This window comes from Hippoglossus stenolepis, chromosome 21 (genome assembly GCF_022539355.2).
Source record: "Hippoglossus stenolepis isolate QCI-W04-F060 chromosome 21, HSTE1.2, whole genome shotgun sequence".
NCBI lineage: Eukaryota > Metazoa > Chordata > Actinopteri > Pleuronectiformes > Pleuronectidae > Hippoglossus > Hippoglossus stenolepis.
In genome coordinates, this window is record NC_061503.1 from 19,726,196 (window position 1) to 19,753,270 (window position 27,075).

Here is a 27,075-nt window from a genome sequence, read left to right on the forward strand (position 1 = left end):
GACCCCCTCTGAGACTGGTTCTCTCCATCACCCTCTCTCTCTCTCTCCCTGTCTCTCTCCCTGTCAGAGGAAGCTGGGGGCAGCACTGAGTGGTTGATCTGAATCCAGCTGTAATTTTCCATGTAACTGGGAACGAGCTCTTCACTTCCAGAAGCTGATGAAGAGGATGAGGATGAGGATGATGAGGATGATGATGATGAAGATGAGGAGGATGAGGATGAAAGTGGTTGTTCTCGCTGCAGCCTGATGGCGGCGTCGAGCTGATTGAGGCGATGATATTACATTGTACTGATAACGATGATGATGATGAGGATCCCTGTGGTGGTTGTTGATGTTTGTGAGGGAACCTGAGCTCCACTCCTTTGTTTAAATGCTCAGCAACAGAACATGTTGGTCATGTTGTTGTGTGGAAGTTCTCCAGCCACTCGCACACAGAGGTGTGAACGTTACTCAGGACACGAGACAATAAGAAACATGATCCACTAAACACATGGAACTTGTCTAAGTCCATCAATCTAATGTAAAAAAGACACAAACTGGCATTTGTCAGGGAAACATGTTTAAAACACCATATTTTTATTTATTTAAATATCGATATTGATATTTGGTGCCAGCATCTCGATGATCCCACGAGTCAGGACGACGATATATTGCTCCATTGATAATTTGTCCCAGAGTCATGACTGCTCCGTCTTTGACCAGTCGGAAGATCTTTAGTGACCAGAACCGACCCAGAGGACATCACAGACACATCACAGACACATCACAGACACATCACAGACACATCACAGACACTGAGTCGTTCCTGTTGGAAACTACAGACCTCAGTCTTCTGTCCTTTGGGCCTTGAGAGTCATACCTCACATTGTTACAGCAGCTTCCATAACTAAGAAATGTGCTGGTGTCTGGATTCACTTTGTTTCATCTGGTTACGCAGAGAGTGAAGGAAACATCAGCTGAGGAGGTCAGAGGTCAGAGGTCAGAGGCCAGAGGTCAGAGGTCAGAGGTCACAGCGTCCTGATGAAAAACTGCATGAATGTTGTGTGACAGATAAACTGAGATGATGATGATGATGATGATGATGATGATGATGATGATGATGATGATGATGATGATGATGATGATGATGATGATGACTAATCACATTGAGAAAGTTTAAAGTCCCACAAACCTGTGATTTATTGAAGCATCAGTGCGGATGATGAGTCACTGAACTGATGTTCTAACTTTACTGTGACTCACATCCTCCGAACGACATTTTACAACCTGTCGACCTCAGGAACACTTTGATTCTCCAGCAACGTCCTGTTCACTGAAAAGAGCAGGTGAACACAGACTTTGCTAAATGTCACTTCACTTTAAGCGTTGTCTCATGACGACACCTCGTTCGGCCTCGTCCGACGTGGACACAGAAAGCTTCAGCCGAGTTCGAACCTGACGTCTGAGACTCACGACTCATTTAGAGTCTGAGTGTTGTAACGAAGAGAATCAGAAGCTGTCGAGTCCGTCACACGTCAGAAGAGTTTCATGCTCTTTCACTGTCGAAGCACGAAGCCACGAGTCGATTCTTCAAACTCGGCGTCTTCTCTTCCACGACTACGTCTGCACCGATTTACAAACACAGGAATTTAACTACAATATTTATTATAATTTTATTCATGCAGTTTTACTTTACTTTACTTTTCAGGAAATGAATACATCTGACAACAACACACACACACACACACACACACACACACACACACACACACACACACACACACACACACACACACACACAGCAGAGGTCATTAATGTTAATGGAGGTGTTTGTGTTCCATTCAGTTTAATAACGATGACATGCAGATGCATATGCATGTGTGTGTTTTCATCAGTCTTGCTCTTTAAAAGGTCAACACACACACACACACACACACACACACACACACACACACACACACACACACACACACACACACACACACACACACACACAGACACACAGACACACACACACCTGTTCATTGTCTGAGCAGGTCCATGTTAAGTGGATGTAAAAGCCGCTGCTCTTTGTCCCTCGTCTGATTTCATTTCCTGTACCTGCTCTTTACCTTTTGATGCTGATTAAGACTAAATACTCTTAATGTGAAGAGCTCCTCCCACACTTCCTGTACGTGGTGAGGAATCGAACTGACGGTAAATACATGAGCTGTTTTCATGCTGATGAAATCTGTTGGATCTTCATATTGTTGCTGCTGCACATCTGAGTTTCCAGTTGTTTCTCTGTCCGCCGACTTTTATCATTTAGGTTTTTAAAGAAGGAGAAACACAGAGTGAGCTGAAGAGCAGCTGACAGAGGAGAGAGAGAGAAGTGTGGGGGGTGAGTCAGAAAGAGGGAGAGACAGAGGATGGAGCTAAAGGGCGAGAGAGGAGGAGAGAGAGAGGGGGGTTAGAAAGATAAATGAGGTGAAAGTGAGAGTGAAAAATAAGGGAGTGGGGGGGGTGACTGATCAATATGACTTGGTGCAAGGTTGGCTAGGTGTGTGTGTGTGTGTGTGTGTGTGTGTGTGTGTGTGTGTGTGTGTGTGTGTGTGTGTGTGTGTGTGTGTGTGTGTGTGTGTGTGTGTGTGTGTGTTGTCTCACTGAGTTGTTCAGGTTGTGTTTCCATGGCTCTTCTTCCTTCTCTGTCTCTATGTCTCATGTTTCTGCTGATTCTCTTGCGCTCCTGAAATTTAACAAAATGAGAAGGACGTGTAAAACGGCTGAAGCAAACAGAAAACGTTCCCTCACACAAACTCTAATGACATGAACTGAAAACTCTCAGGAAGATGTTCAGCAAAACTTTCATTTAAACTTTAACAATGGTTCGTTAAACATCTTGTTGTGATACACGAGCATCACAAGCAGCTGAGAAGCTGAGGAGCTCGTCTGTAACTGACAAATCAACAAATACAAAACTGCACAAAACAAGTTGGAATTAAATAAATATGATTGTGTTAAATGACTTTATTGTAGAACACTGACAACAAACATGCTTCCTCATGGGAAACGTGCTGAAGATGGAAACCGCAGCAGAGCGTGTGGAGCAGATCGAGCAGAGGAGAAGCTCTTCCTGAAGCTGCTGCTTCTCAGCTGCTTCACAAACTGTGGCTGCTCCGTCCCTTTGTCCCGACACAGGCTGTTTACTCAGATTGTCGCTCGACGCCCACACACGCAGATATGCAACACTTTAATGCCATCGACAAAACCCTGCGTCCAAGGCTCCAACGGGAAAATCTCCCCGCAACCATCTGTCAGACCAATCCGCTCGGATTACATGGCTCCAGCTCCCCTCAAAGAGGCTGAGACACAGAGCTGCTCCTGCTGCAGCTCTAATCCCTTTAACACAATCAGCCGAAGCTCCAGCGAAGACGTCGCCCGGTGTTTGTCTTCCTGTTGTGACACCGTCGGGTTCGGTGGCCTCCGCTCTCTGACCCGTCACTTTGTAATTCACACTTAATGTGATGAACTTTGCAGCGCGGCTCACTAATGCTCTAATTGGCTTTTCTCTTCAAACAGATGAGGCTAATTGTCTGAGAATGATCCGGCTCAGCTCACTTACTGTATCATTAGAGGAGAAGGGATCTGAACAGGGAAGATTATTATTTATATCAATATTCCTTTTATTTATTTCCATTTTCCTTCATAAATCTTCCTTCTGCTTTTATTTTGTATGCGTGTTTGACTCCTCTTTGCTTCTCTTGTTTCATAAATTACATTTTCTCACCATTTCTTCATGGTGTGTTTGTAATTTCCCTCAAAAAGCTTATTTCATACATGTTCCTCGTGTTTCCTCTTTTTTATTCTTGACTCTTTTCAGTATCTTGGTCGTTAGTGATGTTAAAATCATTCTGTATATTATCACATGTTGAAATGTCTCATATCAAACCATCAAATGAGCCTTTGGAGGTTTTCACTTCAGAAAACCTGTTAAGATGCTGCGTTTATTGGTCATTAGATCTAAACCCTAAACCTGAGTGTGTGTGTGTGTGTGTGTGTGTGTGTGTGTGTGTGTGTGTGTGTGTGTGTGTGTGTGTGTGTGTGTGTGTGTCTGTGTGTTGCCTGCTTACCTCCCTGTATTTATTGGAGTGATGGCTCCTGCTGTTGTTTTCCAGGAGACAAATTGGATTCATCTGTTCCAAAACAGCAGGTTTACACACACAGAAGAGTGATCATGGTCAGGTGTGTGCGAGTGTGTGTGTGTGTGTGTGTGTGTGTGTGTGTGTGTGTGTGTGTGTGTGTGTGTGTGTGTGTGTGTGTGTGTGTGTGTGTGTGTGTGTGTGTGTGTGTGTGTGTGTGTGTGTGTGTGTGTGTGTGTGTGTGTGTGTGATGTAATGGTGAATAAATGATCACGTTGGGTGAAATGTACAACTGGAGACTCTCTCACTGCTTCATGGGTTCATCTTAAACCTCTGATGGTCACATGGATGAAGTCTGTGTCTATAAAACACTCATATAACAATAATCAGTTCATGTTGTCCCCAAGCTGGAGACATATGAAGATTGATTTTCCTGGTTTTCCACCATCTGAGAGCTGAGCAGTGTTTTCTCCCAGCGCCTGGAGGACCATGTAAACTGAATTGTCCCGTCAGATGCTTCAGCAGCTGCTGGAACCTTCTGTGGCGATTGTATCTCTGAGAAGTGAGGAGCTTAGAAACAGAGACTTTGAGTCCGAGCTGAGACGCAGCTGATCTGAGCCGTGATGTTTGCTGCTTCCTCCTTCAGACGACAGAACGTAACGACTCCGCTCTCTGATCTCTGCTTTGGGTCCATGTCACTGATCCAATCACGGGAGGAGCTGCTTTAATTCTCCAGGACCATCTTTCTGGACGTGGTGGTGGGGGGGGATTCTGATCAGATTAAGCCTCCTGGCCCGGGGTTGAACCAGCAACTTTCAGCCCTTATCTTCTAACCTGTAGGTCACTGCAGCTTTAGATCGAAGCCGCTGATAAAATGTGACCATGAAAGTCCCAGGGGATTCTTTCTACTCCATTTTCCTAATAACAATCCACCCTTTTAATTTAAAGACTTACTTTTATAGGAATGTTTAATAGAGGCCTGAAGAGTTAAATTTATACGAGCAGATGTGAATAAAGAGTAAAAATGTAGAGACGCATTATTTAGAATCCGTCCAACCCCGGGAGTCCCCGGGAGGCTTCCGGTGTGGATGAGTAAAAGAACGTGTTTCCAGTTCAACAGGAAACTGTCGGGAAAGAGGAGCTCGTCCTGTATTCAGGGGAAGTGGAGGATGAAACGAGGGGAGAGCGAGATGAGGGAGGATGAGAGAGATCCACAAGGACACGGAGACGAAGCCCCGGGCCGCGGCACACACACACACAGTTCCAGTTCACTGTGTTTATTGGCTGCGGTTGGTGATCTGAGTTCTGCTGACTGTGTCGGAGCGTTTCAGCCGCTGTCGCTGCCACTTGAACTTATTTACCAGGGTTTTAAATTGTGTGGAGAGCAGCTCTGCAGAGAGCGAGGATGTGAGAGTTCACACTGTGTCAGGTGAAGTGGAGAAAACTCTCCAACTCAGTGGTCCCTGCAACTGCTGCCACGTCTGTCTCAGGCAGGAGCAGGTGAACCTTTACCGCTGTGTGTGTCTGTGTGTGTGTGTGTGTGTGTGTGTGTGTGTGTGTGTGTGTGTTCACGCATCATCGCCACCGGAGACACAACCATTTGACCTGATTAGAGGTAATAGGGGTCAACTTTTATCCTGTTGGTATAACGTTCAGACGATTATTGCACAAAACAAACTAGAATAAAACAAATACATCTCCATCAATATTAATATTAAGGAGTAAAAGGATAATGTTTAAAAACTTAAAAGATACTGATATATATCGGTTGATATTTTCATATGTGATCCCTAAGATGTCGTTTTCAAACCCTTACGACAAAGAAATGAAACTGAGACTTGATATTTTACAATTTAAACATAAACTTTATTTTAAATAACTATAAATAAAAACAGAACATAAATACACAATATACAGAACTTGACATATTTTATTTAGAATATAAATTCAGATATTTTCATGAAACACAGATACCTGATCATAAACAGCTCATACATGCTTCAGGTTGCAGAAACAAATGCTCATAAACTACGTAAATAACTAAAACATATATACTTTCTTCTATTTTGTTAAATTTCACATCTCATAAAACAAAGGGTGATGACAGAGAATAATGGGCCGACCCATCATGAAGCCTTCAGATTCTATTTACACCTCGTGTTGTTTTCCTCTGTAAAACATTTTAATCACATCTTTAATCTCTTTCTACCTGTGATTATTTTCCGTGTCCCTCAGTTATTAATACGAGAGCAGCTTCGTTCTTCAAGGCTGACGTTGGCATCATTTCAAAAGTTTTAAGTGTTCTGTTCTTAGTGGGTGTTCACCTTACATTCACACGTCAATATTTCATAAACACAGATGCACTTCTCATTGAAACCATAATGGTTTAGTAAGCAAAGGTCTGAAAGGGCCCATAACTCCTCAGGAGCCTGTAATGGGCTCCGCTGGGACCCAGCGTTCTCCCAGGAGACGACACCTTTATGGAACCAAAGTCTTTAAAGTGAACGGAGACACTTCAGCTGTAAATTCTCTCCACAAAAACACAGAAAAGTGCTTCATTAGAATTCTCTGCTCGTTATTCACTCGGCAATTATTCACCGTCAGATGCTTTTTTTTAATAGTTTATCGATGGCTCGGTGTAATAACAGCAAAATGATCTTCAAGATCAGTTTTTCTGTGATAGAGGCTCTTCCTCCTTCAACGTGCTGGTTGTCATTAATGCGCAGGGAATCGTCAGGGGGCTGTGCTACGTCTGACGGAGGCCTTTCTTGACTTCCTGGAGGAGGAGCGAGTGAGGAAGACGAGGACGCTCTCCCCCGAGCTGCTCGGATGCTGTCACTTCACGTCTCCATTCCCACGGAACTTCTCTCCATCTACCTCTTGTTCTTCTTCTGCTCAATCGAACCTGTCGGCCTCCTTCTCCCTGAGAACTCTACCTCCGCCCATCTCTCCGTCTCACATGACTCATAATGCAGCAGCCAAACTCCTGCCCCAATTCCATTCTTTAGTCTTCCTGTCTCAGTTGTTCCCATCGAGGAGCAGGGACCACGTCCTGTGGAAACTTTGATGATAAACCTGACCCTGATCTGTAACGTCAGAGTCTTCTGTTGCACGTGACGTCCTGTGTAGTTTCTTCCTTTAATTACCTCGACTGAGGTCGTCCCAATAACATGAGAGATCTCTAACTCTGGGTTCTGCTTCACTGAGGCGCTGAATATTCAAACATCACAACAGATCTACTCTCTTTATGGGACTAATATCGATGACTAGTATATCACAAATTAGTTGTTATTTGATGAACGTTGGTGCTTCCACTGATGAGCTCAAATTAACACACTGGGTTTTAGATTATTAAACAATGAGACCGACAATAGGCATAACAACCGTGGTAACGTGGAGTTGGGTTTGTTGATTTGAACTAGTTGACCAACCATTAACCATTAAACTGTTCTGTCTACGAAGGACTAGTATCAGTGACACGTTCGTTTCTACATGTAGAAGCTTTAAAACAAAAGAACCTGAGGATTCACGTCAACACACATCTGCTGTGAACGGAGGACAACTGAAGGAACTGGACCAACAGGCCCAGGCCAAAACTATTTCTGCCAAATCAATGTTTCCAGAACAGTAACATTCACAACCTTATTTACAAATAACTGCAGAAAGGACTTTGTAACAGTCGGTTGTTCACCTGACAGGTAGAACGCTTCTGTATCGACCAGGACCATAAAGGACCAACAGCTAATGGGCTTTGAATATTTACACAGGACCTTTTCTGATGTTATAAACCTAAACTAAATCAATTGGCTGTTTTAAAGGCTGAAGGCTGTGGTGAATAAAACAGCGTTAGAAAACAGTCTCACTAAATTGAGTTCAAAGATCTGTTAACCTGCCTTTTCCTTGAACTGATGTTCTTTGGGTTTTTAAAGGGTTCCGTCTTTTTAGAGGCTTTGCTCTCTGCACCAGTTTCTCATTTCCCCGACATCGTGTTTGTTGTCGTGCTTTCAGTCGTCGTCTCTAGATGTTTATTGCTCCTTGTTCCTCTTTTCTCCCCCAGTCGTTGACGACAGTTTGGTCCAATATGTATCGCTCCATAAATCCTGTTCTGTCAATAGCAACAGCCACGAGGGCCCGAACGGCCCGGGTCACTCATACGTGAGACATTTACATCAGGACTGGATCTGCAATGGTTCCTCTTCATCACAGCTAACTGGCGACCAGCTGACAGCAGGGAGAGGTTCAGAGGTGCGATACATCAGCACAGGACCATTTGTGACCAGGGTCATGAAAGTAGACGTGTCTCTTAAAGGAGAACATGCAGATGGGGTTCATCGAGAGGCGAGAGCCGAGCGTCGCTGCCACTCGAGATCTCGTCTTCTCATCTGTCTGCAGTGGATTTATGTGACTCTCTGGAAAACCATCAAACCAGCCTCACTCCACACACACACACACACACACACACACACACACACACACACACACACACACACACACACACACACACACACACACACACAGCGACTGAACACTTGACATAATTAAAAGGCTTCGATTTTGCCAAATTTCCCACCGCGGAGACAATTAGGTTTATTGCTGCTATAGCCAGTGGCAGCTCCAAATGTTAACAACCGGGGATCAAAACCACAATTACCTGATGTGAAGCGACACTCACCCGGCTGGCGGATCATATGTGCAGGCGGTGGACGGCCTGAGAGACCACAGCGGCCTCTGGAAGCAGCGGGGGCGGTAAAGTGGACGCTGCTGCCGGCGGAGCAGGGACGACCTGTAAAGGTGAAGCTGTTAAGGGATAATGAGCTGCGTAGGTCGGTCACGTATCAGCTGCTGAATATGAGCCGCTGAGATCATGAACCCTCTTCATGGATTAATGTGACAACAGCACCGTCTGTGTACGATTCTCTAATCAGGGCTGACGGTTAAATACAGTCGTGGTTTTTATAAACGATGCCTGGAGTTGATCCAAACCAGCCACCGTCCATTAACTAATAAAACACCAGGACCCAGTGGGAGTGGATGGTCAGTGACCAGTTCAAACAAAGGTCAGAATTCATACTCTGAGTGGAAAGTTTTACAGTTTGCAAAAGTTGCTTTACAACCACAAACGTAGTAGAAGTTCTATTTGTGAACATCACTGATAAGTGCACACTCTTATTTATTATGATTTGTATATACGTCATCTTCCTGTCATCTGTGACCTGCTGACCTGGGGCTATTTATAAGATATTCACTGAAACACATGATCACTCACATGTATATTTATTCACATGTGTTTATAGAGTGAACTCATGTTTTATGCACACGCAGTGATGATTCATCTTAAATCACGTTAAGAGATTTTGCGTCATGGTTTCTTCTCCTTTTGAGAATCGTCACTCGGCCGCTGTGTGACCACGACCACTGGAGAACAATGAAGTTTAGTTTGACATCACAGGGATTCGTTATCGAGGAGCTGATCTGAATCTGTTGTGTCCTCCTGCATAGATTTACCTACTAATGAGAACAGTGAGCGACTCTGGGTCCTGTGAGCGTGGCTCCTTGTTTCTCTGATCTCTGGACGTTAAAGGCAGGTTGATTATCTGCCAGGGACCAATAATGCAAAGAGGTTTAACTCGGCTCAGATTGATTTGTACCTGTGATGGAAACAGTTTCCCGCTCAGCAGCATACAACACATGTTTTAAAGCCACACTGTTCTGGGATCTGCTGGACCGGACTCAGTCGTGTGTTACCTGCTGCTTGTTGTTCCTGTGCCAGCCTGCAGGATTACATCTGATCCAACCAGAAACACCTTGTTAACATATTTAGACGACACACTGTCTTTACTTGTGTTGATGAAAGGCTCGGCTGCCTCCCAGCAGGAGTGAAGGGCCTGGCAGGGGAACCGGATCAGAGGCCCACACTGCTGACAGATCTGGCACCAACACGACACGTGAGATGTGCGGACGCTGTGATTCCTCCAGCATCTGGATCTGAAACAGCTGGAGGGGGTTGAGTGGACGGTAGCGATGTGGGACTTGGCAAATCGATTCAGCTTCAACTTTCACTCCAGCATCCATCTTGTAAGGGATTGCAGATAAGGCCGGTGTGTGTGTGATGGTCGGTTTGTTTGGCTCGAATTAGAAAAAGGCAGATCTGTGTAGTGTGTTTGTGTGTCTGCCGTGCAGCCTCTCTGTCAGGTGGAGATAAAACCCGTCTCCGGTGGATTGATGGATGAGGTGTGAGGTCATTTCTCGTCTCTTTGAGCTGAAATAACTAACGGGAGTAACCAGAGAGGGAAAGTGACGAGAGCGCGGCAGCCCTGTCATCACACAATAAAAGAACAAGTCAATCCAAACACCGTGGAAATAAACAAACCGCGGCGAGGGAGCTTGAGTGGCAACGGTCTGAAAACGAAAAACCACAACCTGATGTCAAGAGGTCAAGAAAACAGGATTCATAAAGATGATTCTGTATTTTGAAATAATCTGGTTTCATCTTTCACACAGAACATTAGAATAGTCCTGGAAAATTCATTTTAAAAAGCCATTTGTTTGGTCATTTTTTGACTCACAGCCGCTGTGATGATTTATTGAATCCTCAGATTAATGTGTGTTCTTTATTAGTTTATAATAAATGTCAAGGTAGTAAAAGAAGAAACTGAGTGAAGCAGAGATAAAATCAACAGGACTGAAGAAACGCAGCTGAATGTTTCAGTTGAGAAAACGGAGCTGCTGAATGTTTGTCATTTATTACTAACATGTCATCAATCTTCTGGTTTCCAATCAACTCACAACTTAATGAGTCAGTTGTTTCTGCTGATTAGGCACAGACGCCGAGAAACAACAAGGAGAACTTGTGTTGAATCAGAGGCTTTTAAACAAATGTCATGAATAACTACTTGACTCTGATTGGTTTGTCGACGGCGTCTGACGTGGGCGTGTTGTCAGTTGGTGGTGGTGGTGGGGGGGTAGTCTTTCTGTTTTTGAGTGCTAAGTGGTTCATGTGGTTGCCATGGTAACATTATTACGATATCATTATTTTTGGAGACCAGCATCTAAAGACAGACGAGGCTGAGACATGTTGGGTTTGATGTCTTTAGTGCTTCTCCACCTACACGTACCTCCACAGGCCCGGGCTCCTCGGGGGTTCCCACTCACATCTGTGATAACTGAGGTAAATGAGGCGGCGGCAGGGAAGTGGGTTCAGCAGGCGTCTCAGTCACACCACACGCTGACGGAGAGGAGTTTGTTCTCCCAGTCACTGAGGGAGACGGAAGATTTGAATCACAATTAATTCTGAGGGATGTGAAGAAGCGACGCTCTCCCCTTGTGCAAGGTCCCAAAAGCCCATTTTCCAGATTAACTGCAGAGTGACTGTTCTTTAACAACTTCATTTCAGCTGTGTCATCAGTATTTCTTTTCAAAGAGCGGATAAAGTAGCTCCTCACCTCTTTTATTTGTTAGATGAAACTTAATAAAGATGGACTCGCCGACCTGAACTTACCTCTGGACGTGTGTTGTCTTGGATGTTCTTGGTTTAATAAGCGTGACTTTGGAAACTTTAGTTTTTCGATGACGCGGTGGATTCGGAGCTGGAGCGAACAGATGAGATAATCCCACCACGATTCAGATGTGAAGAAGATAAACCACCGTGTCCACTTTGCCCGTGGCTCGTCGGGTTTGTGTTTACACGATCATCGGTGGGAACGACGAGCCGTTACGCTCACCTCAGAAAATGAGATGAGAGTGATTGCGTCTTGACGAATACATAGCGAGCGAGAATGACCTCGCTGCTTAGCCGCCGCCGTTTAGCAGGAAAGCGCTTCCAATTATCCCGAACATGCCCCGCTGGTTAAACTGAGCAATTATCAGCGAGATGGAGTCATCACCTCACGAGGCTCGGAGGGTGCGGCCCTCGTCTTTCGGTGCCTCTCCTGATTTATGAACCTCTCAGCGGCAGTGGAAGCAAACAGTAGAAGTCAGCTTTCATGAATCACTGGGACTAGAGGAGCGCTGGTTTCACCGCAGCGCAGTTTAAAAGTGATTTATTCAGAGTGGCCTTTATACACAGCATAACAATACCTTCCATTACTTACACACAGAGACGACGCAGAGACCTGGAGACAGAGTCACGACGATAAAACTGCACAGCGGGGCTTCGACGGCCATGTTCGGCCAACGTGACTGTTAGGTCGACCTCAGTGAATCACAGGAGAAGTTTCCTAACACAAGGTTTCATATGAGAAAGTCTGTTTGGACCCAAACCATCGTTTTGAGCAGTGTCGTCTCCTAAACTGCGACTGAAATGAAACATAAGGAGATAATCGCTCAACGTTCTCCTCATACTCAGTCAAGTCGCTCCTCATTTCACACTCACAGACATCAGTCCTGTATATTTGTCCCTGGGCACCAGGTGAGTTCTTCACAGACCCACATCACATCCTGACACTCAGTGTTTCAGAGGTGAATCATAATCATGTGTTGGACATCAGCATCTTCTGCTGCTCATGTGAACACACTGTATGAAATCTGTAATGAAAACACAGCTGGTGGTAGAATCAGCTGTTTGGGTTTAATTGAATTCACTTCTGTCTCCCTCTCACGCTCTCACAGTGAATTCAGTCCTCGTCTCTTCTCCCCGTCTCAAACTCCAGCCTCTGGTTCTAGTGTTTATGTGGCTGGAGGAGAAGCAGCTGAAAACAGTGATTAGATCAAACTCTCAGGAACCAAACGAGGAGCTTCTCTCGCCCTCGATCTTGAAAACAAGATGAAAACAAAATGGTGCGAGTGGCGTAAACACCTCTTTCTCCATTTAAGTCTCCACAGCAGGAGAAGCTCAGGTTTAAGTGAACATGGCTCTTCAGGTGAGGAGCGATGAAAAGGCTTCTGCTGATCTGTGAATGTTGATGTGGGAGCATGAGGAGGAAGAAGAGACTGAGACTGTCACGTTACCACTCAACCAAACACTGCACATGTATTATATATTCTATAAAACCAAGGGGCAGAAGAACTGGACACAAATGACATCAGTGTTCCACACGATTCATCAGCACTTTATTTGATATATTGAGTTTGTTACCTTTTGGTCATATTTGGCAGAATCAGGCAGTTTTCAGTCTAATAGATTTCAATTGTGCTCAGTTATTTCTGTTCTGAGAGTTTTCTTTTTTGAGTCAGAATATAAATGTAATAAAGTGGGAAAGGAGTTGTTAGCAGCGTCCCGAGTGCACAGCGGGCTGGATACAGGAGGAAGATCATTGCTGTGAAAACGACCTCTTCCTCTTTCCTCTTCTATGGATCTCTCTCATCTGTTTCTTTATCTCTCTCTCCCCTCTCTCTCCTCCTCTCCCCCTGGACTTCTCTCGCTCCAGGAACTCCCCTCTTCAATTAAATGAGCTGCTCATTAGCAAAGCAAAGAGGAGCCGACCTCCTGCAGCCAGTTCTCTGAGCTCTCCTCCTCTTTCCCAGATCTCTCTTTTCCCCACACCACTTCGTTTACACGATGATCCCACTCCAGCCACTAAACAGGTCACGGATATTACTAGAAAGTGATAAGTGGTGTTGATGAATATTGCTGACTCTGTTTATTACTTGATTATTTCATGGATGATAGTTTGTTATTTGGAGGAAAAGATTGATTTCAGTCAGTGTTTCATTTCCTCTCGAGCTGCAGCCGAGGGTTTGTACTTTTTCTCTCTTATCAATTAACCTAATACATATTTTTCTAAACCTACATGTTCATGAAATGTGCTCATCACAGATGATAGATATTTTTCCAGTCACAAAGATTTCGGGAAATTGAAAAAGGAGAAAAGCAACAAATCCTGATGTTTATAAAATGAAACCAGAAAAACGTTACATTTTGTAAAAGGATCATTTATTAATTGTCGACCTTTGACCTCAGAATAAACCTGACGCTTCTCTTCAGCCTGAAGAGAAGCACCGGTGCACTTCAATATAAATATGATCCATGTCTCTGTATGTAAACACACAGAGAGCGTTGAGCCGAAGCCTGACACGTGTTTGTAATTGTGTCACAGCTTTTGTATTATAGTTAGAACGTGTGTGTACATGTGGAGTGGTGTCAAGTATGATGTGTTATAAAACACTGCAGGGTTCAGCTTTAAAGGTAAAAGACATAACGACTGATATATTATATTACCATGTTATTTAGCCATGTTACCCAGCTCTATGTTTTATTAAATACCTTCACAGTATATTTGCACAGATATGTTGTGCATGTGAGTCATGTGAAAATATTAAAATATGATATAAATATTCATGATCGTGTGGGGAGACTTTGCTTTGAGCTGGCTACAGTGAAAACAGATGAAAATGAGCCTGTAAACTGACTCTGGCTCCTTTTCAGTGTTTCATCTGTTGATCAATGAGAATTGTTGAACACAATAAAACAGGTGATGCTTCTTTCTGTTTATTAGTGTTGATGAACGATACAACAGAAGCTGTGCAGCTGTAGCTCAGATAGAAGCAAAGTGAGAGAACTCTGCGGTTTAGAGGAGGAAGGAGGAAGTGAACAGATTAAAACACACTAAGCATCGGAACATGATAACACCTGGGTGATTTAATGACATCACTGATGATGATTCCACATTGTCCTGCAGTGACGTCCCTCAGGCAGCTGCTGTGCTGATGGACGTCCTCTGTCCTCTTCGTCTCCTGAGTGGTGAGATGTTTACACGAGTGCATCGTGTTTCGGCCTCAGCAGGACGTCTCACACACACAATGACTGACACCTTTCAGTGGGAAGGACATTAAAAACACATGAATCCTGACTTATAGATCTTAAACACACAGAAGCTCAGCTGCAGGTTTTCTACTTCACTCCGGATAGTGATTTTATTTCTGCACTGAAAAACAGGACATTTTGAAAAAGCATTGATGTTTTGTATTTATCGACCAGTTGTACTCGGGGGGTTCTACTGGTGACCTCCCCTCGTCTTCGGGCTCCTCTTCCTCTGCGGCTTGTTTACCTCCGTCAGCTGCTGTAGATAAATATGCTCAGAACTTCAGGTTCCTTGTTGTGTTGCGTCTCTTCGTACATTAAGTGGGTCGAGGAAAGGTTGTTGGGTCAGCGAAAAGCCGCAATTAAAAATCAATGGTGTGTTTGTCGTGTTTCACCGTGAACTTCATCCTGCGATTTAACCTTCAAATCAGTTATTGTACAACATCAGTGTTTCTATTTGCTTTGGAAAAATAAGAGGCTGTGTGGTTTTCTGCTGTTGTCGTCTCCAGAGAGATGAGTCAACACACACACAGACACAGACACACAGACACACACTACTAAATATAAACAAATACTACTACACTTACGCTACACACACACACATACACATACACACACACACTACTACAGAACTACACTTACTCTACACACACTCCTTTGCAGTTGATATGACAACCGTTTCCAAGGAGACGGAGCAACTGCTTCGTGTGGGAGCCGCCTGTTGGTTCATCTCACTGTGTGTGTGTGTGTGTGTGTGTGTGTGTGTGTGTGTGTGTGTGTGTGTGTGTGTGTGTGTGTGTGTGTGTGTGTGTGTGTGTGTGTGTGTGTGTGTGTGTGTTGACAGCTGGATGAACACAAGTTGACACCATCTCACTGAGACAGTCTCTCCAGGTTCAGTCCAGATCCTCATTTAACAGTGTTAATATGTGTAAATGTGTTTTTCTCGTCATCAGCTGCTGCATGATGAGTTATTTCAATTAAAGAATATTCAACGTTAATAAAATGTTTAGTTTCTCTCACAGACACACAACAACACCAATCTCTGGACTCGTGTTCCAGCTTCTGTTCCTGTGGCCGAGTTGTCTCTCTGGTCTGAATGTGGGCGACATGCAGACGTCTGGGTTCTTCTGTGAGCTTTGAATATTTCTCTCAGAAGCTTTTAGGCCCAAAACCAGTTTCCAGATGTTTCTCAGCTGCTGGTTCTCCGGCTCTGCCGAGGTTTGATCAGAACTCCACAAGCTGCGGACATGAAGCATAAATCCTGTGTGGTGTAGATACAGTTTGAACCAACACACCCTGACTCCTGCACCTTCCGCTTCCAGCCTCCTTCTCTGGGAGCCATGTCAGACCTCCTGGAATTAGTGTAGCCACTTTGTCTACTAGTGTGAATAGAATTAAAGTCTCAGTGTGTCGGCGGTTCCCCCCCGCTCGCTCTAAATCTCATTGTCTTCAGAGGGAGGGAGGATTTATTTCAGCGAGGTGGTAATCCGCCGCTCAAGGAGAAGCAGAAGTTGTTTTCCAGCACTTTGGGGACCCTCCTCAGGGCAGCACACGGCTGATGGAGAGGGGTTTGTGGGGTTTGTGTTTCTGTTTGGATGAAGTTGGATTTAGTCTGCGAGTGGGAACAGAACTTGATCACCCAGCAGACGTTGACCGGAGCGCCGCCGCCGTGAGACGGGCCGGAAGTGCTCCACCCGGCCAACACACACAACCCACACACTTCTGTGTCTTTGTTTTCCAGACTCCCCCTCACTCCCAATCATTTATAATTTATTTCCCATCTTGTTGAATAATAATTTAATTGGTTGAGCAAATGAAATGGATAGAGACACAGCAGAGGTCAGAGTGGAGAAGGAAGAACATCTGTAAACTTAAAACTTACCGAGCAGGAGATGAATCTGTTTCCATGTGAACTCCAAAACTAAAACCACGTCCTGAGTGATTCAAAGAGCCTCTGGGAGTCTTAAAGAAGCATCGTTAATAAATCATGACCTGTGGCCTCGTAATAAGGAATCCTTCAGCTTTAATGAAACATTTATTAATTATAAACAGCTTTGACGAGGGAGGCGTCATGATTCTGTGTTTGTGTTCAACAGATCGTTTCCTCATTAATGATTAAATTAACATTTGAAGGTTGAATCAGAAATGAAGGAATTAAAGAACTGATGGATTTACTTCAGCAGCGAAACACACATTAGTGTTTTATTATCACACATCATCGATTAAACAGTGAATCAGATGGAGAAGCAGCTTTTCTGGTGATAAGAATCGATTCCTGTTTTATTGGTGAAGTTGATCAGAGGTTTCAGGTCGTGGAGCGTTCACTGATTCAGAGGAAATATTATAATAATGATTTGTAAATCGGCTGGATCCACTTTGAATTATTTGCTGAGAAATAGGTGAAAATTAAAACCTTCTTAATCACAAGACTCCTGAACCGTGTGCGGTCCAGATCCTCTCGTCTGGCTCCGGGTTCCAGCGTTTGACCAAGTCTGACGGGAATCAGTTGAAACTTTCATTTATTTATGATCAGAACAAACTGAAAAGTCTGAAGTTCTGAACCAGCCAACGTGTGAAAGACTCTTTCTTCGTCTTGATAATGTGGCTTCACACACTTCCCACTATTCAGCAGGTTCTTTTGCAACTTACAGTAAATCTCAAAGTGATTCTGCATCCTGTCGGTTCTGGTGAATTTCATTTCACAGGTGGAAGTTTAAAGTCACATCTTGCAGAGTTTAGCTTTAATCCTCCGGCTGCTCCGTTCTCTCTCTTCTCTCCTCCTGAGATGAAACACCTCCTCACCCCACGAGTCCAAATAGAGAAATCATTTCATATAGATCCTTCCTATATGATCTCATCTGCTCTTTGTACCTAAACTTCCCGTCTCCGTGTTTGTTGTGATTTAAACGGCGTCGTCTTTGCTCAGCGACGGCGACGAAGGTTCCTCGATTCGTTCTCCAAACAGTTTCCCTCTGTTCCTGAACACTTTCCTCATGATGCTGCTTTGCTCTAATTGGCTGTCAGGCTCACTTTTCAGGTGTGTGTGTGTGTGTGTGTGTGTGTGTGTGTGTGTGTGTGTGTGTGTGTGTGTGTGTGTGTGTGTGTGTGTGTGTGTGTGTGTGCGCACTGCTTTGGCTGCTGTGGATGCAGGTTATACAGGTTTTTAAAATTCAAATGCAGTTTCTGAGATACATGACTTCTTAGACTGCAGCCAGCTACACTTCAGAGCTTTAGCACACACACACACACACACACACACACACACACACACACACACACACACACACACACACACACACACACACACACACACACATGCTTACACACTATTCCCCTCATGTTCTCTGCAGGCTGCCAGTGATCAGAGATTCCAGGAGTTGACTCCGTAGAGACTGAGTTCAAATGCAGCTGGTGTCTCTATCTCGCTCCCATGCACACACACACACACACACACACACACACACACACACACACACACACACACACACACACACTGGTCTAAAAGTGATGGCAGCCCTGCCGAGCATTTAATTAGTTCTTGTGGACTTGTCCCTGCTTGTTCTTTTGATCAATTAGATCATCCATTCTCAGGTTCACACACACGTGAGGATGAGAGTTCACATCAGAACTCACAGTTAAACTCTGACAGATCTAGAAGATACTTTATTAACTTGACGGCTCTGAAAACTGAAATATCTGGAAAATATGCATCTGAATGATTTAAGGTCTAATAAACAGAAACATGTCCACTCCTGTGATGTGTAGATATTTACATTTATTAAACTAAATCCACCTCCATGAATTGATTTGGCTTCATGGTTCTTCCTCTTCATTAAATACTTCTCCTTCTGTGCATTAGCCCTTATCTTAAGCTGCTTTTACCCTGAACCCTGAAACCGAAGCTCAAACATCCCTTAGCAGACCCACCTCCGTCATGTTCTCATTTCAACCTCAGAGGTAATTCTTCATCAGCCGCTGCAGATATTGTCTCGTATCAATCATCTCCAACGTGCTCTGCCCCGCTGCCAGCTGTCGTCCTGCCAGACGCCGCTTTGTTACAAAAAAAAACTGAAATTAAATATAAGCTCTTCAAATCCACACAAAACAATTTCGCTGCTCGGCTCCTGTTTTCATCGCTGCTCAGGATTACTGTGATTTATTGTATAAATATCAAACATTGTTTTTTTATTGTTCTTTTAATTCCATTTGGTTGGTAGAGCTTTATTGGCAACGACGACCTGGAGACAAACTGCCAAAGCATGAAAAGTGTTGTTCCATTTCATTTTCATGATTCCTCCGTGTGTGTGTGTGTGTGTGTGTGTGTGTGTGTGTGTGTGTGTGTGCTCGGAGACATGCACACGTGTGTGTGTGGGGGGGGATTTTAATTTGACTTCATTTTCTTACATAATACAGATTTGATATTTATAACGACTCAAGGACCTTAAGTGTCGTCTCACAAAGTTACAAATTAAAATCTATTTCACTGATTCTTTAATTACGTTGGTTCTTACTCTGATTTCCTTTCAAACCTTGTGTCTTTTAATTCTATATTCAGAAGAAAAGTACAATTATTATCTTGCCTCTGAACATCCAGTGTCCAAACAGAAAACCTTTGAAGAAAGACTCATTAAGATGTTTTTAATTAAACTTAAGATATTTCCCTCTCTTCTAGTTAAAGGTTAATGGACAAAACCTCCTGAACCTAAATAACTAAACTTGCCTTCACCGGTCACTTCCCTGTTGACCGATGTCGTTAGAATTCAGTCCAGACTCTAATTATCTGGCACTTTTCCTTCGGCCGTGTTTGTATTCACCTCTGCTCTTGTTTTCATTTTTATTCTAAACCAAGCTCATTAGCGCTGGGCTGCAGAAGTCCTTCAGATGTGAGGTTAATGAGACGACGAGGTCCACCTCGGACTCTTCCTGTTTACTCAGCACTTTTCCAACAAAGTGGGAACATGCAGGAGCCGAGTGACGCCGAGCGGCTGAAGGACTCACGGAGTTCACACCCAAAGAACCAGAACTATCCTCTGGATCCGATGAGGACGGCTCCGGGGAGCTGTCAGGATCCAGAGTCTGAAACTGACCTCCTCTTCACCCAGGGTTTCGGGGGGGGGTTACAGTGGAAGGATCTTCTGCTCGTGTGGATCTGTTTCAAGGAGTCTGTCAAACCGAGTCAGCCGCAGGGCGTCGGTGCAGAGGGACGAGGACGGAGAAACACAGGATGGTTTATAAAGAGGATTCAGTTCCTGCAGCGTCAGCATTAAAAGACCTGATGGAGATGATGTTTCTTTCATAGTTCACTTTGTCTACGTTCCAGTTCCAGACGAGTCGTAGTTTAGCTCTCATGGTTTTTAGTCTGATTGAGAAGAGGAACAAGCTGTTGTGTTGTGGAGGTGGAACCGTGTGGATGTTGTGTTCTTGGAATTCTTCCATGTAGAAGAACAAAGAGATATCATTTAAAATGCTGCACTCAGAGAACATCCAGAAGTCAGACTGCTGTATTTAAGGTGGATTTCATTTCATTTCATGGAGAGCTGTCTGTCATCCTGCTGCAGTGTCTGTGTGTGTCTGTGTGTGTCTGTGTGTGTCTGTGTGTGTTGAGTGTAAATCTGTGCGACAGACCAGCTCACCGTCTCCCTGTGTAAACCTGAACAGTCACGGAGCATCAAGGCGCCGCAGACGGGAGACTTCTGCTCCGAGACCGAATGAAAACTTGTTTTTGTTGTTTGTGGCGTGATGGGTTTCTCAATAACAACTGTGTGTCTGTCTGTGTTTGTCTGTGTGTGTCTATGTGTGTGTGTGTGTGTGTGTGTGTGTGTCTCTGTGTGTTTGTTGATTTGACAAATACAATTCTGCAGTGAGATAAATCCACATTTATCTGTGTGACTGTGTTTCTGTGGATCTTTGACACAGACGGAGAACAAGAGTGTTTATGTGGATGCATCTTGTGTGTGTGTGTGTGTGTGTGTGTGTGTGTGTGTGTGTGTGTGTGTGTGTGTGTGTGTGTGTGTGTGTGTGTGTGTGTGTATTGTAAATGTTTATGTTTATGAGGTCTGCTTCATTTGATTCCTAAGTGTGTGTGAGAGACAGGCAGATGGACCGAAATACAACTAATCAAATGTACTGGCAAAAGGTTGTGTGTGTGTGTGTGTGTGTGTGTGTGTGTGTGTGTGTGTGTGTGTGTGTGTGTGTGTGTGTGTGTGTGTTGTGTGTGTTGTGGCCGTTGCAAACCACATCCAAATTATCTCCAATCCATTTGATTCACTCTGGATGTAAGTGTCCCCACATGTGCTGGCTCGTGGGTCCCGGGCAGCGAGAAGCAGCTGGACACGAGCGGCTTTGTTTATTCGTCGGCCATATTTGATTTAGTTTACGCTCAGTCCTGGGAAACGATCGGCTGAAGGACGGAGACGCAGATGGAGACAGAGGACGTCGATGAAACAATTACAATCGGCTCCAGAATGATCGTTTAATGAGGTGAAGAGACTTCAAAACGTCTTCCATCACATTTTCTTGTCTTGGACTGTCCGTCGGGGTCGAGCGATCTTTACTGTCGGGGGCTGATGCTAATGGTCATTAGCAGAATTAGCTTTAGTGCAGCGAACGCTCATTGGCAGCTCCTCAGTGTGATCTCAGGACATCGCTGGGGGTTCGTCGGAACAGATTTAAATTAACCAACTGATCGCGAGTTCAGATTAAACCACTTCCTGCGTGTGTCCAAGAGAGTTTGTGAGAGAAGACGCTCCACCCTGTGTCGTTGCTGTACAACAACATCTGCAGCTCCTGATAAATCCAGCAGAGTGAGACGTCTCAGCGTTTCACTTTGTGTCTGGGATCATTTCAACAAGCTTGAACACACTGATTTGTCTGTGAGGCTGAAATAATATAAATATGGACCTGTCAAACAACATGTTGGTCGTTGTGCGGATGATATTTTGTGTTTGTTAATTTGTGGTGTTGTTATATTTGGGAACATTGTTATTTTATCCACAGTTGAAAGAATCTTCGCAGATGTTTCTGTGTGTTGAATGAAAACAGCAGGAACCTGGAGCCTGTGAACATCGTGACTGTTTCCAGGTTCTCGTACCAGCAGTCGGTTCTGGATTGTCTTCTGACCGTTGGAGGGAATCTGCTCGACAAAACATTCGTCGTGGAACGAGTTTTGATTTTGTTTAATTGATTTTTCTGAAAATGACTTTCAGGCCTAAACACATTCAGCTCCTGTGCAGTTATCAACAGACACGTGCAGATTTCACCAACAGATAAACGTTGAGTTTCACATACGCAAGAGGAGATTCCAGAGCTTTGTGTGTGTGTGTGTGTGTGTGTGTGTGTGTGTGTGTGTGTGTGTGTGTGTGTGTGTGTGTGTCTATAAAAACACAAACATGCTGATGATGAATGAGTCCCTCTCCTGACTGAGAGGCAGAATCACATCTTGATTGACGCCTGTGGTCGTGTTGGTTCCTCTCAGCAGAACACAGGTTGGAGGTGTGGGGGATCACACCTCAGTTAAAGTGCGTGCACGTGATATTTGCTGTGCACTGACCTGTGAACTGTGGGTGAGCGGCTGCAGCTGTTTGTGCCTGAGCTGGTGTGAAGAGGACAATTAACACTGGACAGATGTGATGTTCCACTTCCACGTTCTGCCGTCGAGCCACCAGCGCTTCTCTTCTCCACAATAATGAAACTCCGCCTGGAGGACGACACATAACACACACACACATACACACACATAACACACACGGACACACACATCACTCAGCCGTGTGTAATCTGGGTGATAACAGGACCTCACTGGGTTCAGTGTGGTTCCAGGAGACGGGTGGATGCTGGAGCTCAGCAGGAAGACAGATGGAGATGTGGACGCACCATGAAAGAGGGAGTGGGCGAGCGAGCATGTAGGAAAGAATTGAACGAGTAGGAGAAAGAGAGAGGGAGGGAGAGGGGGGGGGGTGAGAGGAGGGAAACTGAGTCAGACTTGCAAACAAGTATGATTAAATGAAAAGATGGGAATACATGATGGAGGGAAGAGAAGAGTGGGGCCTCTCTCTCTCTCTCTCTCCCTCTCTCTCTCTCTCTCTCTCTCTCCCTCTCTCTCTCTCTCTCTATCTCTCTCTTCCCCCTCTCTCTCTCTCTCTCTCTCTCTCTCTCCTCTCCTCTCTCTCTCTCTCTCTCTCTCCCTCCTCTCTCCCTCCCTCTGTCTTTTGATGATGCTCTTTCCGATGCAGGCTAATTCATTTTTAGCGTGACATGACGTCTTGTCTAGCCTTGTTTCGTAGCTCTCTGCTGCGTTGTCACTCCATTATGCATCACACACACACACACACACACACACACACACACACACACACACACACACACACACACACACACACACACACACACACACACGTCACTATACTTAGTACCTGTCATCAGTGTTTGAAATAGAAAATGTTTTCTTGTCTTGTCTGAATATATGTTAGTTTGAGATGAAGCAGAATGAAAATGTTCTAAAGTTCCTGAGACACAGTAAATGCAGTAACCCCCCCGCTCTGCTCACTGTGGTCGATGCTGGTTAGTTTTTACGCCGTGTTGATCAACCGTGGGTTTTATGTTTCACACAGTAGCAGTAACCGACGTGAATCTTTCCGCTGTTAATCGTTAACCAGGAAACGTCTCGTCCCTCGATGCCGCGTCACTTCTTTTTATTTCCCTGTTTCCTGAAGCTGCTCCAGAGCCGTGTTGTGCTCCAGATGTTCCTGATGTTCCTGCTGCTCCACATTCAACAGCCTCAGTCGGTGTCATTAGAGCTGCTGCTGAACGACTTCACCGTGTCGTGGACGACGAGGCAACGAGCTGCAGGACTCACCACCCACACCTCAAATACCTGAATCCAAACTGATCCCAGAGCTTCAGGAGCCTGAACAGGTTTATTTCCTTTAGACGACTTCTCCTCATGTTCTTCTCCCAACCTGACTTAGAGGCAGAAAAACCTGATATTTAAAACATTGAATATTCGTAACACATTCAATAATTTGACCCTTAAATCATTTCAGTTTCTTTCCCCTGTCACAGAGTAAATATCCAACAGAGTCGATTTCTTTTGGGAGTAAATCCTGAAAAACAGACACAATAAGATTAATTAACTGATATATTTATTATTTTTGGAAATAATTGGTTTGGTTATGAATTCTACATCATTTAAAAATCTAATTGTTTTAGTCCAAATGTCAACTTTAATCAAAAATGAATCTTTAGTTTGAAAATGGGAACAATATCTATATCAGACGCTGCCTACTGATCTCAGGTCAGTTGAAGATAAAGACGTTCAGTGTTTTATTGTCACTGAACACAAATGAATCTGGAACGTTACTGCGTCTTTTATTATTCTCTTGACCTTAACTTCATTAAATAACAACGAGGGAATCATTGAAAACAATCACTTCGCTGTCGAGCAGCTGCAGCTTCACTGAGGCACGTCTGGGTCCGCACAGTAAAACACTGCTCTCAGACCAGTTACCATCAGTTACCAGCGACCTGCCGCCTGAGGTTAAGAGCCCCGCTCCTCTTAAGACCTGTGAATAATTTATGTAGATTAGCAGTTATAGCCGTCCATTATGTAAAGCATTGTAGCCGCCACTATTCTTTCATCGCACGGTTATTCAGATTGATTTTTTCTGGCCCCGTTTACTAATGTCTTCACTTGTGAAAGCAGTAAAACCTAATTGCCTGAGCTGCTAAAAAAAAAGAAATGTGGGCACTAAACAGGGCAAAGTGACATTAGCGGCTCCATTGGCTAAAAATGTGAAAAGCCAAATATTAAGTAATTGATGTGAAGCGGCTTCTGCTGCAGTTTCATTTATGTTTCATGAGGTTTTGTATTTTTTTTGCTGCATTGGCTGAAGCGGTGGAGACAATTCAAACCCAGATGAAACACACAAACACTTTTATTCTGAGTTCCGGTCGCGCTGCAGACGATCGGGCTCGCTCACAAACCTCAAAGTGAGAAACACTGTTTGACTTGCAGACGCCTGAGACCCGAGTCTGAGGTGGAATCCATCACGGGCACAGTTATTCATGTTCCGCTGTTGGCGTGTGTCACAGTTACGTGGTCATTACCTGCTGCTGCAGCTGGGACGGTTTCAAACACCAGGTTTTATAATGTTGCTGCATCGCCGTGAACTCTGCAGTCATAAACAAATTCAGAGGTTTGAATGCAGAAGACACAAAAAGCCAAAAGAATTGTTATTCCAGGAGTGAAACGCTGCTCTGCCTCAGTGTCTTCTTCTTCTTCCTATTCTTTATTTATTGTATATTGAGGCAGGAGGATTTCATTCTGCTCTCCTCTGTGGTGAGGAATGTCTACGCCGGCTTTTCTTTGTCTTTTCTCTGTTTCATTATTGCATTAAACATCTCAAGCATTTATCCAGATATTTATCAATTGACTGATCTTGAAACATATTTTACAACCGTATCGTGGGGAAGTGATCTTTTGGTGCAGATCTAGTTCAATGGGTGCGTCCAGGAGTCTGGAGCGATATTAATAAACACTAATAAATCTCTGGGATCTATTAGTTTGTGAGACGGACACGAGTCGGATTGTTTGTCTCTTTCACAGACGTCATTGTCTCTTTTATTTTGATCCAAACTGACACAAAGGAAGAATAGAAACTTTAAATCTGATGATTTGGAAAATCCCCACGACCGGCTGTTGATTCTCAAGTGGTTCATTAGAGTTTGTGTGTTTGTTGTTTGTGTTATAAGTTTAGTGTTTTTCATGATTGTGGAGAACAGGATGTTTCTCCTTCCGTCACCTCCTCTCGTGTGGAGTTGACTCGTCGCCCTGGTGACAGTCAACAGTCAGAAGGGTTGAACAGTAACGTTCCACTTCCACAGACACTTCACCTTGAAGGACGATACATGAGGCGTTTGGGAAACACTGGCGTCAACGTCTCGTCTTCTCGTCTTGAATCTTACTGATGACTTTGTGTTTTGTCCTCTTCTGGTGGAGATGCCATCTCCTGGTTTCAGGCTGGATTGATGAGAGAGGGGAGGCGGCACTTAAAGGGATAGTCTGCAGAAATTAATCTGGCAGCGAGCGTCAGAGGTGATGTCTTCACCTTGGGTGGAGGTGCATTATCTGGATGAAAAGCCAGGAGCGGCCGACAAGACTGATTAGGAGGGAACATCCTCCCTCGGTCCCTCTGTCCCTCTGTCCCTCTGTCCCTCTTGTCTTTGTATTTTTCATATGTTGCGCTCGCTCCGTCCGTCTCTCTGTCCTCGTGTCCCTCGCTGGTCACACATCACCACCAATCACACATTTGACCTGTTAGAAACAACACAATTACCTTATATTAAACTAAACTACATAAAGGAGCCTACTAGTGAAAATATAATGTTTCTGAGTGTTTGTTGTGTTAATGAAGCAGCTGAAGAGTTTTTATTATAATTCAGATAATAACCCCCGGCTCTATCTGTGCTGATGAATCTTTAATTCGCCTCCTTTGGGTTAAACGTCGATACTCATTGGACGAAGCCGACTCTCTCTCCTGAGCTCGGAGCTTCAGTCAATATCTAATCAATGGCTTCAGTAGAGTGTGTGCGGCCGGTGGGATGTTTTCATTTTAAAGCTGCAGCAGCGTGTGTGTGTGTGTGTGTGGTTGTGTGTGTGTGTGTGTGTGTGTGTGTGTGTGTGTGTGTGTGTGTGTGTGTGTGTGTGTGTCAGGAAGTATGACAGATCATTACCGTGGTTTACCAGCGCGGCCGACCACATGCACGCCGCTCGACGGGATCCGGCCTTTCACTCACAGCCAGACGTCTTCTCCTAATGTCACCACAGAGCGCTGATGAGTGCAGAGAGCTGGAGCCGTGTCCCTGCACCGTGGGGTCGTCAGTGTGTGTCCACAGCCGTCAGGTCACAACTCGCTATGATCAGTCTCTAACGATACCATCAACTCTAAATGAGCAAATGTCAAGTGAGAAATCTACAGCAGGGTTTTAGTATGACTCTGTTATCAAGTAGTAAACTATGATAAAACGAATGGTCGTCACACCACAGAGCTACGTGCTTATCACAGACTATTTACCAAATGAACAAATCATCTCAGTCGCCCCCTGGTGGCTGACTGCAGTAGAGGTCATTAACCTCCTCCATGTCAGCAGATGGGACATGGACCAAACTAAACAGTCAAAGTAGACGTTAAATAATTGTTTTTCAAAGATGTTTCAGTCATTTCAGGTCGTTCTTATCTCACT

At 44.4% G+C, this 27,075-nt stretch overlaps 1 protein-coding gene across 1 annotated transcript in view; it reads left to right on the top strand.

Moving 5' to 3' along the window:
* The window catches only part of grid1b (glutamate receptor, ionotropic, delta 1b), a 268,042-nt gene that overhangs the window by 12,264 nt on the left and 228,703 nt on the right, over nucleotides 1-27,075 (top strand).